The sequence below is a fragment of the Schistocerca gregaria genome, chromosome 8 (assembly GCF_023897955.1).
Source record: "Schistocerca gregaria isolate iqSchGreg1 chromosome 8, iqSchGreg1.2, whole genome shotgun sequence".
NCBI classification, from domain to species: Eukaryota; Metazoa; Arthropoda; class Insecta; order Orthoptera; family Acrididae; genus Schistocerca; species Schistocerca gregaria.
In genome coordinates, this window is record NC_064927.1 from 459,203,096 (window position 1) to 459,214,784 (window position 11,689).

The following is an 11,689-nucleotide window of genomic DNA, read 5'->3' on the forward strand; positions in this document are numbered from 1 at the left end:
GGCACCCGCCTTACCAACAATTAATTTTATATGATCATTCCACTTCAAATCGTTCCGTACGCATACTCCCAGATATTTAACGGAAGTAACTGCTACCAGTCTTTGTTCCGCTATTATATAATAATACAATAAAGGATCCTTCTTTCTATGTATTCGCAATACATTACATTTGTCTATGCAGGTTGATGTACTACTGCGCTCCATTGGAGACAGAGCTGGTGATCGACTATATCAAAGCAACGTGTCAACAAATGTAGAGCCTGTTGGGTTACAACAGTGGTATGCAGACGAACGTTATCCACTTTAAAACGCCCCTGAAGTGCTGTTCATGAATTACACATAACAGATCAAATCACCAGACTGACGTACAATTTTGCAATTAGGGTGCATGGGATAACAACAAGAGGACTCCTGATGTCATGCAAAATGACACCTTAGACCTAACTCCCGGTGTTGGACCAGTGTGTCCAGCACACACACGGGTTTATTGCACGCCCTCAATAGGCTCACTTCTAACCAACGCATGGCTGTTTCTGGCACCGAGGCAGACCCTGCTTTCATCAGAAAACACAACAGATCTCTATCACGCCCTGCAACTAACTCTCGCTTGAGACCACTGAAGTTGCAAATGGTGATGATTTGGGGTTCTGTGGAATGCACGCTACACAGGGCGTCTGGCTCGGAGCTGTCCTCGAAGTAACCGATCTGTAGCAGTTCGTTGTTTTGTTCGTCACTGTGATGTCAACTGCTGCTCATATGCAGTACGATGCGACGGAGCCCTACGCCGAGCATGATGGTTCGTTTAAGCCGCACTACGCGTTCTTGGTGCTGTGCTGTTTTCCCGTCAGTCTATTATGCAGTTATTATTCTAAAATGCTAGCTGTTTGTGATACTTGCTGTGCAGACACTGCCGCTGTAAAAACTCAGATTTGCGTATTTATTTGTACTTCCCTTCACGAGTTAACAGTTTCAACACAACACCTGCATCGCGTGTGGAGACAGCCGAAGGTCCCTCAGAGATTATGCGGAAATCCGGACTCGGGAGACAGTTGCACGTCTGGCATTGGACTCTAAGGTCACCCTACGTCCATATGTATTAGCACACTTGAACTCACAATAACACGTTCTCGGAACTGTCGTTACGGGATATAAAGTTTCCTTTTTTACTGAAACATAAAGAACTTGCAAGTGTAAGAAATAGACGCGAAGTAGTTCAAAGTTCCTTTCCGTGCAAATGACAAAGAAAACATGTGACTAATTACAAACGAACAAACCTGACATAGTTTCTGTGTGAAAGTTCATGTAATAACATAATTATGGAGGTAAAGTAGTTCCCCATTCGAATCTTCAGCTGGGAACTACGCGGTACTCGTACTTTCCACAGGTCTGGGCGTGGACATGCGGTGGCAGGAAGAACAGGACCTCTAATCAGGTGTCTATAGGGCTATCAAAACCAAATCAAATGGGGCTAATGCATGAGTATATAACATAATGAATAAGAAAATAGGAATGTGGGTGAATTACTATAATCAACATACTGGACGGATTACCACAGCAAAAACAGACGCAAAGTACAATCCACTGTAGTATCACATTAAAATATGCCTGTTTGCTCCCCAGATGAAAAACAGATTGAAAAAATGTGTAATTAAGTAAATTAAGTCATTCAATATGTAATGGAAGAACAGTGTCTGATCCTGATAGAATTCAGTTCTGTTGTAGTAAAAAAAAAGGAGAATACTATAGCAAGTGGGATGGGAGAAAATGATGACGTGGGCAGACACCTGGTAGAATTTGGTACAGGTCACAGTTTAATATTTGCTGACACTTGCCTCAAGAAGGTCGAACACATTTCCGAGATCAGATGCGGACTCCGACAGTAATTTGCTAGTTATGAAATGTAGATTAAAACTGAAGAAATTGTGGGAAGATAGAGACATGGGTGAATTGAAACAGAGGTTTTCAAGTGTTTTTAAAAGAGAAATACTGACTGAAACAGGCGAAAGAAATACCACAGAAAATCAACGAATGACTTCGAGCGATAAGAGAGTGAAGGGAGTGGAGAAACGAATGGGCAACAAGACAATCCACGGATAATACATGGCATATTGCATTTTACTGACTAAAGAGACAAGACGGGGTAAAAATCCTTATATAACACGTGAGATATTAAATTTAAATCATGAAAGAGAAAACATAAAAACACAGCATATGAAGTAAGTATAAGGAAAATCAGATCTCTAAAGCATCAAATATAAGAAAGGTGTAAAATTACAAAGCAGGGGCGGCTAGAGGATAAATGCGATGCTGTAGAACCACGTATCACTACAGGAAATTTGAATGTTATATACATAAAAAAATTAAAGTTACTTCTGGAGAAGAGGGAAACAGTTACACGAACCTCAAGAGCTCAGACGGCAAACTAAGCAAAGAAGAGAACGCTTGTAACGCACTACATCGACTACTGCTACTGATCATTTGAAGTTTTGTAAACATTAATGAAGTACACATTTTTCTTCTCCCTCTGTTACGTTGCTTACCTCGGATTATAACGACTTCGTGTGTACAGAACACGTCTGACGTATCCCGTCCTGCTATTGAACCAGGGAATGTTTATTTATGGAGTATTCTGTCAGACCAGAGAACAACGAGACAGCGGAGCGTCGTACCAGAGATCCTAAGGCAGCCGTTTCAGGCGGGAAGCGGCGGACTCTGTCGACTGTCAACTGTCGTTCATTGCTTCGGGTTGTCAGTACGAGCTCCTATCGATTAAAATTTTTACAGTGCATTGCCTAGGTTCAAGTCAGTTTTCGATTTACCATTCAACTGCTCTCCTTCAGTAACACTTCAAAGTAAAATTACATTGGTGCTATTAGGGCTATTTCTGCGTCATAACTTTACGTAGTTTTCAAGGAACAAAGTGACTACACATAGCGGTGACGATGAGTACACTACTTCTCCATTACTTCGTTAATTCATGGTAATACAAAAGCCATAATGTAACTAGCGGTGTTTTGAAGATACTGGGGATAAGACTCGGCAATTTTGCTCTGTTTATACAGTGAATCCACTTTATTTAGTGTTAGTGCTTGTGAAACAGTAGAGGCACTTCAGTTACCACCAACTTGAAGTCGAAACAGTTTACAGTCGCGTCATTTCAAGCTTTACTGCTAACATCAACTTTATTTCAATCAGGAATTATTAACTTATTTGTTGTTTGCACTGCTCGATAGTTTTCCACCAGGGACATTCTGAATGTTAATATATCTAAGTTGAAAAGAATAATAAGCGAATACGCATCAAATAACTAGCTTGGTGAAAGACGTAATCCCTATCCATCCACCCATCTTCAACAGCAAATAGTAACCCAAAATTACTTGCTGTCTCAGCAGGTATTGCTACATAATATTTTTGGCTGTTTTATCTGTTGATATGTCTCACTTATATGTATTTATTTTGTATGTGATTGAAGCGTACTAGTGTTCTGTATTTGCGATCTTTAGTCAGTCTTCCTTAGCGACAGACGTTATCTACATAGTAATGTGAGAGAGACATATTAGCTCAAGATAGAAACAGTCTGGGATTAAATGGAAGGGTGTATGGCGCCTTAACCCCAACAGGTGTTTTGGAGAAAATTTTGCTACATAAGTGTTACGTATAGTAAGGTACCTTCAAACTTCACAAGCTAAGGTGGGGGAAGATATCTACTGCGTATTACCTTGCAGGACAAGCTGAAAATCATTGTAGCACACCTAGTCGAATGACAGTCCTTGCAACTTTTCATCAACAGTCTTAACCGAAGAGCAGTAATGAAGAGGAATCAGTCAAAGTAAAGACGAAGAAGTTTGGACCGTTTTAGGTTAAAAGGTGGAAGGAATATATCAAAGGGCATTGCAAAGGATAGTGTTATGCAATGGCAGAAGAAATGGACGAAGATGAGATGAGAACTGAGTTGCAGTAATGCGAGAAGAATTTCACAGGGCACTGGAATATCTAAGTCGAAATAATGCACCTGGAATAGAAGACATTCACTCAGATTTACTAACGTACTTTGAAGACTGCACCTTTTCTTAATTTCAATGCCTGTATCGTGGTAAACAGAAAAATGAAAGCAATGAGTGGTCGAAATGTCATCGTATCAGCGAATATAGCGACTTCTGACGTAACTGCGTGTGGTAAGCCAAGTAGATCTTTTCCTTTTCTCAACTACCTATTCACTAGTAGAATATACGTGACAAAGGGCGAGCTTAACGTCTAAGGTAACAGACTCACGTTCGGAAGGCCATTTTATGTCTCTTTGGGGAACCGAGGAAAAGCTCTATGTAGGAGAGAGCAAGTTTGCACGATGTAAACGATTTCGTGACGAACACCCTCGCACCGCTGCACCGATACACTGTTGCACAAGCCCGTTGTGAACATCCGGGTGGAAAAACCCGCAGCAGTTCCTCCTTTCACACGGTTTTTTTCGGCGATTGCACCGAAGCCTTGCTTTATATCCATGACATAAGTCACGCAGGCGACGTATGTCCGACGTAACCAGTGATGTCTTGTGGGGGCAGGACTGCTAATGGCTACCGTAGGCCGCAAACCAAATACCGAAGTCTTAAAAATAAGGTCGCCGTCATGGGGCGTCGATACAGCGTCTATCGACAGGTGGGGAACTCGACGCGTCACATGTGACGTTCCACTGTCTGGTCGCGGAGCTAAGCAAGGAACGAGAACACATGTGCTGGTCTCGTTGCCGCCATTTCAATTTTCGGTATCTCGTCACGCTTTCTGTGTAATCGGGATTTTCCACTGGTTTAATGCTTCCCTTCGCTTTTCCTATCTTCTACTAATCTTTTCATCTCTACGGTACTGTTTCACCCAATATCCACCACAATTCGCTAAGCATTTCCTAGTCATCCTCTGTCCCTCCTATTGTTCCCTGTAATTACCAAACGAACTATACCTCGGTACCGTAGCATAATTCTCATTTATCCAACGCTTCATCTAATGCCTTGCATCAACTTCTGTTGTGGTCTTCAGTCGGAAGACTGGTTTGCTACAGTCCTCTACGCTATGTTCTGTCTCTCCACCTCTACATAGCTATCGCAACTTAACGCCGTTTCCGTCAGCTTACTGTAGGCAAGCCTTGGTCTCCCTGCATCTACATCTACATCTCTATAATTACTCTGCAAATCACAGTTAAGTGCCTGGCAGAGGGTTCGTCGAGCCACCTTCAAGCTACTTCTCTGACGTTCCACTCTCGAATGGTGCGTGGGAAAAACGAGTACTTAAATCATTCTGCGCGATCTCTGATTTCTCTTATTTTATTATGATGATCATTTCTCCCTAAGCAGGTGGAAGCCCAACAAAATATTTTCGTAGCCAGAGGAGAAAGCTGGTGATTGAAATTTCACAAGAAGATACTGCAGGACCGAAAAACGCCGTAATTCTAATGACGGCCAGACTAACTCACCTATAATATCCATGGCACAGTCTCCCCTGCTTCGCAATAATAGAAAAAGAGTTGACCTTATCTGATTTTTTTTTATGTCCTCTGTCAGTCCCATCTGATGTGGGTCCCACACCACACAACAGTACTCCAGGAGAGGGCGGACGAGTGTCATGTAACCAGTCTCTTTATAGACTTCTTACAGTTTCTAAGTGTAGTGCCATTAAAACGCAGTTTTTGGTTTGCTTCCCCCACAATATTATTTATATATTAGTAATTGTAATCCCTAAGTATTTAGCTGAATTCACAGCCTTTAGATTTTTGTGATATATCGTGTAACCGAAATTTAGCGGATTTCTTTTGGTATTCATGTGGCTGACTTCACACTTTTCATTATTTAGAGTCAATTATCACTCTTCCCAACATTCAGATATCTTGTCTAAATAAATTTGCAATTTTTTTTGATCATCTGATCACTTTACAATGCGGTAAACGACAGAATCGTCTGCAAACAATCTAAGACGACTGTTCAGATTGTCTCCTATGTTGCTTTTGTGGATCAGGAACAGCAGAGAGCCACAACGCTTTCTTTGGAACGCCAGATGATATATCTGTTTTACTAGATGACTTTCCGTCCGTTACTGCGAACTGTTACCTTTCGGAAGGAAATCGCGAATACGATACTCCATAGTCACACAATTTTATTAGAAGTCGCTTGTTACGAATAGTGTCAGAAGCCTCCTGGAAATCCAAAAATATGGTATCAATTTGACATCCCCTGTCGATAGCGCTCATTGTTTCAGATGAACTATACAGTTCTGGTATATTTAATTCGACTTCTTTAGTGAATGAATTTTGGAAAACAGTGTTTGGTGACTCTGCTTTAGTGACACCGTCATCAGTGACGTCACCATACTTATCGCGCAGTAAAGGTATAGATTGCGTCTTTCTGCTGGCGCACTTCACACATGACAAGAATCTCTTTGGTTATTCTGCCAGATTTCGGGAAATAGTTTCGTTGTAAAGACTATTAATAGCATCTCGCATTAAAGTTGGCGCAAAATTTCGAGCTTCTTTAAAACTTATCCAATCTTGTGAATTTTGCGTTCTTTTAAAGTTGCTTTCTTCGTTGCTGCTGCAACTGTTTTATGACCGTTGGGTCTACCATGGGAGATCAGTAACACGTCTTATTCATTATTTAGTGTATATCCCTCATTTGCTGTCGATACTATATCTTTGAATTCAAACCACATCTGGTCTAAGATTACATAATCAAATTGGAATTTATTTCTCCTCCCCCCCGCCCCCCTCCACCCTTCCCTTCCTGATACCTCTAGTTGTGTCCTTTCGGAATTCCTTTTTTTGTTCAATTCCTGGCATACATTATTTGTTACACAATTCGATTCAGTTTCCCATCTATTAATCGGCACTAATACGTGGCACCACATTTGAAAGGCTTCTTTCCCGTTCTTGAATGCACCGTTTGTCATCCACGTTCTCCTTTCGTACAAGGTTACAATCGAGACAAATACCTTCGATGTTAACAAATTTCTCTTTTCCAGAATTTTTTTTGTTAACAAATTTCTCTTTTCCAGAAACTTTTTCTGGCTGTTGTTAATGTGCATTTTATATCGTACGTAATACGGCTGAATTTTGTTGTTGTTTCTGTAGCGGTGTGTGTAGCGATCATAATAAAACACAGAGCACCTGGCTTGGACGAAAATTCAGCAGAAATTCTACTATATGTAGGTCTACGCATAAATCATCGCTTTACTAAACTGCAGTACTTGTTGACAAACAAGGAAAAGTCCAGAGGACAGGACGCGTATCATTATTGTTTAACTACCGAGAAAGGAAATCCAACCAAATACCATACACAAAATGGAGTGGTATCACGCCTCCTACTGTGCCAGGCAAACTTCTTTGCGTGCCTCGTTCTTTCAAAAGGGCTACAAGAAGCAGCAGATTTTTGATTACGAGATGAAGAGCCTGGTTTTCGAAATAGGAGATCCTGTTCTGAACAAACATTCATTGATTAAAAAAAACTTTTGACTGTGTACACCGAGAATCATTGTGGAATATTGCAAACCTGTATAGAATTCCAGAACATCTGATTGATGTTTTCGGAAACCTGTATGTAGACTCTAGTTGTATCAGAATACAGGTTGGGAATACCCCTTTCTTTATCATTCTGAGGCGTCAGAAAAGGAGGCATTGTGTCACCATTCCTCTCCATATGGGTCATAGAATGGGAAATACTCCAGCCAGGACATACATCGGAATGAGCAATCTAGGCTTACGAATCTGCGTTTTGCTGATTGCATTGTTCTTCTGGCAAAAGCCACAAATTTCACATCTATCGAAAGACAGCTGGATGGAATGGCTGGTTATATAGAGCTAAAAAATACGCTCTAAGAAAAAAAAAAGAACCGACCTATCACGGACGAATTATCCGAATGGGATGGAAATCAGTAGATGTGATTTACATATTTAGACAAACAAGAGATTACAACTCCAGAAAAATTGACGAGCTTCACAAATTGAGAAAGTCAACAATGCACTGGTTCACCTCTGACCCTTATGTAAGCAGTTTTTCGGTGTGACATTGAACAACAGAGTTGTTGGATGTCATCTGGAGTCGCATCGTGCCAAATTCTGTCCAACTGGTGTATTAGGTCATCAAAATCCCTAGCTAGTTGGAAGCCCCTACCCTTAATGCTCCAAACGTTCTCAATTGCGAAGAGACCCGATATAAATATCATTAGACCCAGGATAGCTTGACTTGAAGGGTAACATAACGGGGCGTAGAATGTCGTCGACGTACCTCTGTTCTGCAGAGCGCCGCAGATGACAACCAGATGGACCCTGTAATGAAAAGAAATGGTATCCCTTACCATCATTGCTGTTTTTCTGGACGTATTGTATTCCACCGCTGTCAGGGGCTTCACCAGACACGATTTCAGCAAGGAATCTCGTTGACTGAAGTAGAATTGTCTTCAGTGACGAGTCCCACTTCGAACTGAGCCCCGAAGACACCAGACGATCAAGGGTGATGGACTGTGATGCCATTTCTTTTCATAGCAGGGTCCTTTTGGTAATCATTCGTGATTTACTGTCAGAGAGGTTGCAGTTCGTAATATCTGACGGAAAGTCTTCGAGTAAAACAGAAGTGGTTTCTGGCGTTTCCCAAGGTAGTGTTGTAGACGTCCTTTGCTGTTCGGTGATCAACAAAAGCAACATAGGAGACAAGCTGAGCAAAAGTTTTAAATTGTTTGCAGATGATGCTGTGCTTCACTGTGTAATAAAGTCACCAGAAGATCAAAATAATTTGAAAAACGATTTAGTAAAGATATATTTAAGGAGTGAAAATTGACGATTCACCCAAAATAATAAAAAGTGTGACGTCATCCACGTAAGTCCTAAAAGGAATACGTTTTATTTAATCGTGTGGTGATTTTATGTAATATACAGCTTATATAAGACAAGTGATTTTATACAATATACATATGATACGAGACAAGATTAAACCTTAAAGTCCGTGTTTTTCAACCAATTAATTAAGCTGGGTGTGAGAGTGAACATGTCGTCGGGAATTGCAGGGTATGAATGAAGTGGACAGCGTTGGACTAGATGTTCAATTGTCTGCTCTTCTTGATTACATATACACATTGGTGAACTGATCCAGCCCCATTTGTACCTGAAGTAGTTACAACAACCATGTCCAGTCCTTAACCTGTTGAGGCGGTACCAGAAGTTCCTCAGTAGGTCAAAACCATTTGGCTTCTGTGTGGGATCAAGGTGATGGGCTCTTGTTTCTAGTGTTTTTGTTGACCATTCATGCTTCCAGCTTTCATTTAGATCAAAACCATCCGCGATGTGTTGTCCTGCAGTAACACTTGCTGGTCTACTTGATCGCAATCGTTGCTGTGGCGGATGACAGCATTCCTGGTGCAGTGGTATAGAGGGTGATGCAGAGATTTTCTTGGCCTCAGAAATACGTTGAACTTCGGTTACACGTAAATGAGTCGAATCTGAACGCCGTAAATTCAACTAAATACCTAGGAACTACAATTACGAACAACTTAAATTGGAAACAACACGTAGAGAATGTCGTGGGGAAGGCGAACCAAGGACTGCGTTTTATTGGCAGGAAGTCTTAGAAGCTGCACCAGAGGCTCCCTATACTGTACTTGTCCGTCCTCTTTTTGGGTACTGCTGCGCGGTGTGGGATAACAGAGTACATCGAGAACGGTCAAAAGGGCGGCACGTTTTATGCTATAGAGAAATATCGGATAGAGTGTTACTGATGTGAAGCAGGATTTCGTGTGGACATAATTAAAACAAAGGCGTTTTCGTTGCGGCAGAATCTTTTCGCAGAATTTCAACTATCAAGTTTCTCCTCCGTACGCGAAAATATTTTGTAGATGCCTACCTACATAGGGAGAAACGGCAATTGTAATAAAATTGGGGAAATAACAACTCGTTCGGAAAGATATAGGTGTTCGTTTTTTTCCGCGCTGTTCGAGATTGGAGTAGTAGAGAAATATTGTGAAGGTGGTTCGATGTACCCTCTGCCAGGCACTTGGGTGTGATTTTCAGAGTATCCATGTACACTCATGCTCATGAATTAAGGATAATGCTGATACATGGTGAAAAAACGCTCTGGTGGGCAGTTTACGGGTTTACATCACCTCAGGGTCGCACGGTGGCGCTGGTAGCAGTCCACATACGCAGAGGTGTGTTGGTGTATGTCAGAGTACGGTGCAACGAGTAAGTGTGCAAACTTGCTTATGGTGACTGTGTGTTGAAAATATCTCAAAGAACACATATTGATGACGTTATGAGGGGTAGAATACTAGGGCGACTGGAGACTGATCAAACACAGAAGGTCGTAGCACGGGCCCTCCGTGTGGCGCAAAGTGTGATCTCAAGATTATGGCAAGGATTCCAGCAGACAGGAAACGTGTCTAGGCTCTACAGTACAGGACGTCCACAGTGTACAACACCACAAGAAGAGCGATATCTCACCATCAGTGCCCGCAGACGGCCACGGAGTACTGCTGGCAGCCTTGCTCGGGACCTTACCGCAGCCGCTGGAACATTTGTCTCCAGACACACAGTCTACAGACAACTGAACCGACCTGCAAGGTGCATTACACTGACCTCTGGTCACAGGAAAGCACGTAAGCCTGGTGTCAAGAACACAGTACATGGTCATTGGAACACTGGTCCCAGGTTATGTTCACGGACGATTCCAGGTATGTCTGAACAGTGACTTTCGCCGGGTTTTCATCTGGCGTGGACCAGCAACCAGGTACCAAATCCTTAATGTCCTTGAAAGGGACCTGTATAGAGGTCGTGGTTTGATGGTGTGGGGTGGGATTATGGTTGGTGCACGTACACCCTTGCATGTTTCTCACAGTGGAACTGTAATAGGTCAGGTGTATCGGGACGGCATTTTGCACCAGTACGTCTGCGTTTTCAGGGGTGCAGTGTATCCCACCTTCCTCCTGATGGATGATAACGTACGGCCCCACCGAGCTGCCTTCGTGGAGCAGTGCCTTGAAACAGAAGATCACAGGCGAATGAAGAGGCCTGCCTGTTCTCCAGACCTAAACCCCATCGAGCACATCTGGGATGCTCTCGGTCGACTTATCGCTGACGTCTTCAAACCCCTAGGACACTTCAGGAGATCCGACAGCCACTGGTGCAAGAATTGGAGGCTATTCCCCAGCAGCTGCTCGATCACCTGATCCAGAGTATGCCAACCCGTTGTTCGGCCTGTGTACGTGTGCATGGTGATGATATCCCATATGAATGTCGGGGTACATCCGCAGGAAACAGTGGCATTTTGTAGCACATGGGTTTCGGGACGGTTTTCTCAACTTATCACCAATACCGAGGACTTACAGATCTGTGTCGTGTGTGTTCCCTATATGCCTATGCTATTAGTGATAGTTTTGTGTAATTCCACGTTGTGTGGCACCACATTCTACGATTATCCTTAATTTATGAGCATGAGTGTAGATGTAGATTTGCGGCACCCTTAGAACACCACGGTACGTCGACGATATTCTACGACCCGTTGTGTTGTCCTTCGTGGCAAGCCATCAAGAGCTTACATTTCCAAGATAGTGAATGCCCACCCGCACACGGCAAGTGTTTCCACTACTCGTCTTCGTGATTGACAAATTCCACCTGGGCCAGCAAGGTCGCCGGATCTCTCTCTACTAGAGAAGGTTTGAAATATTA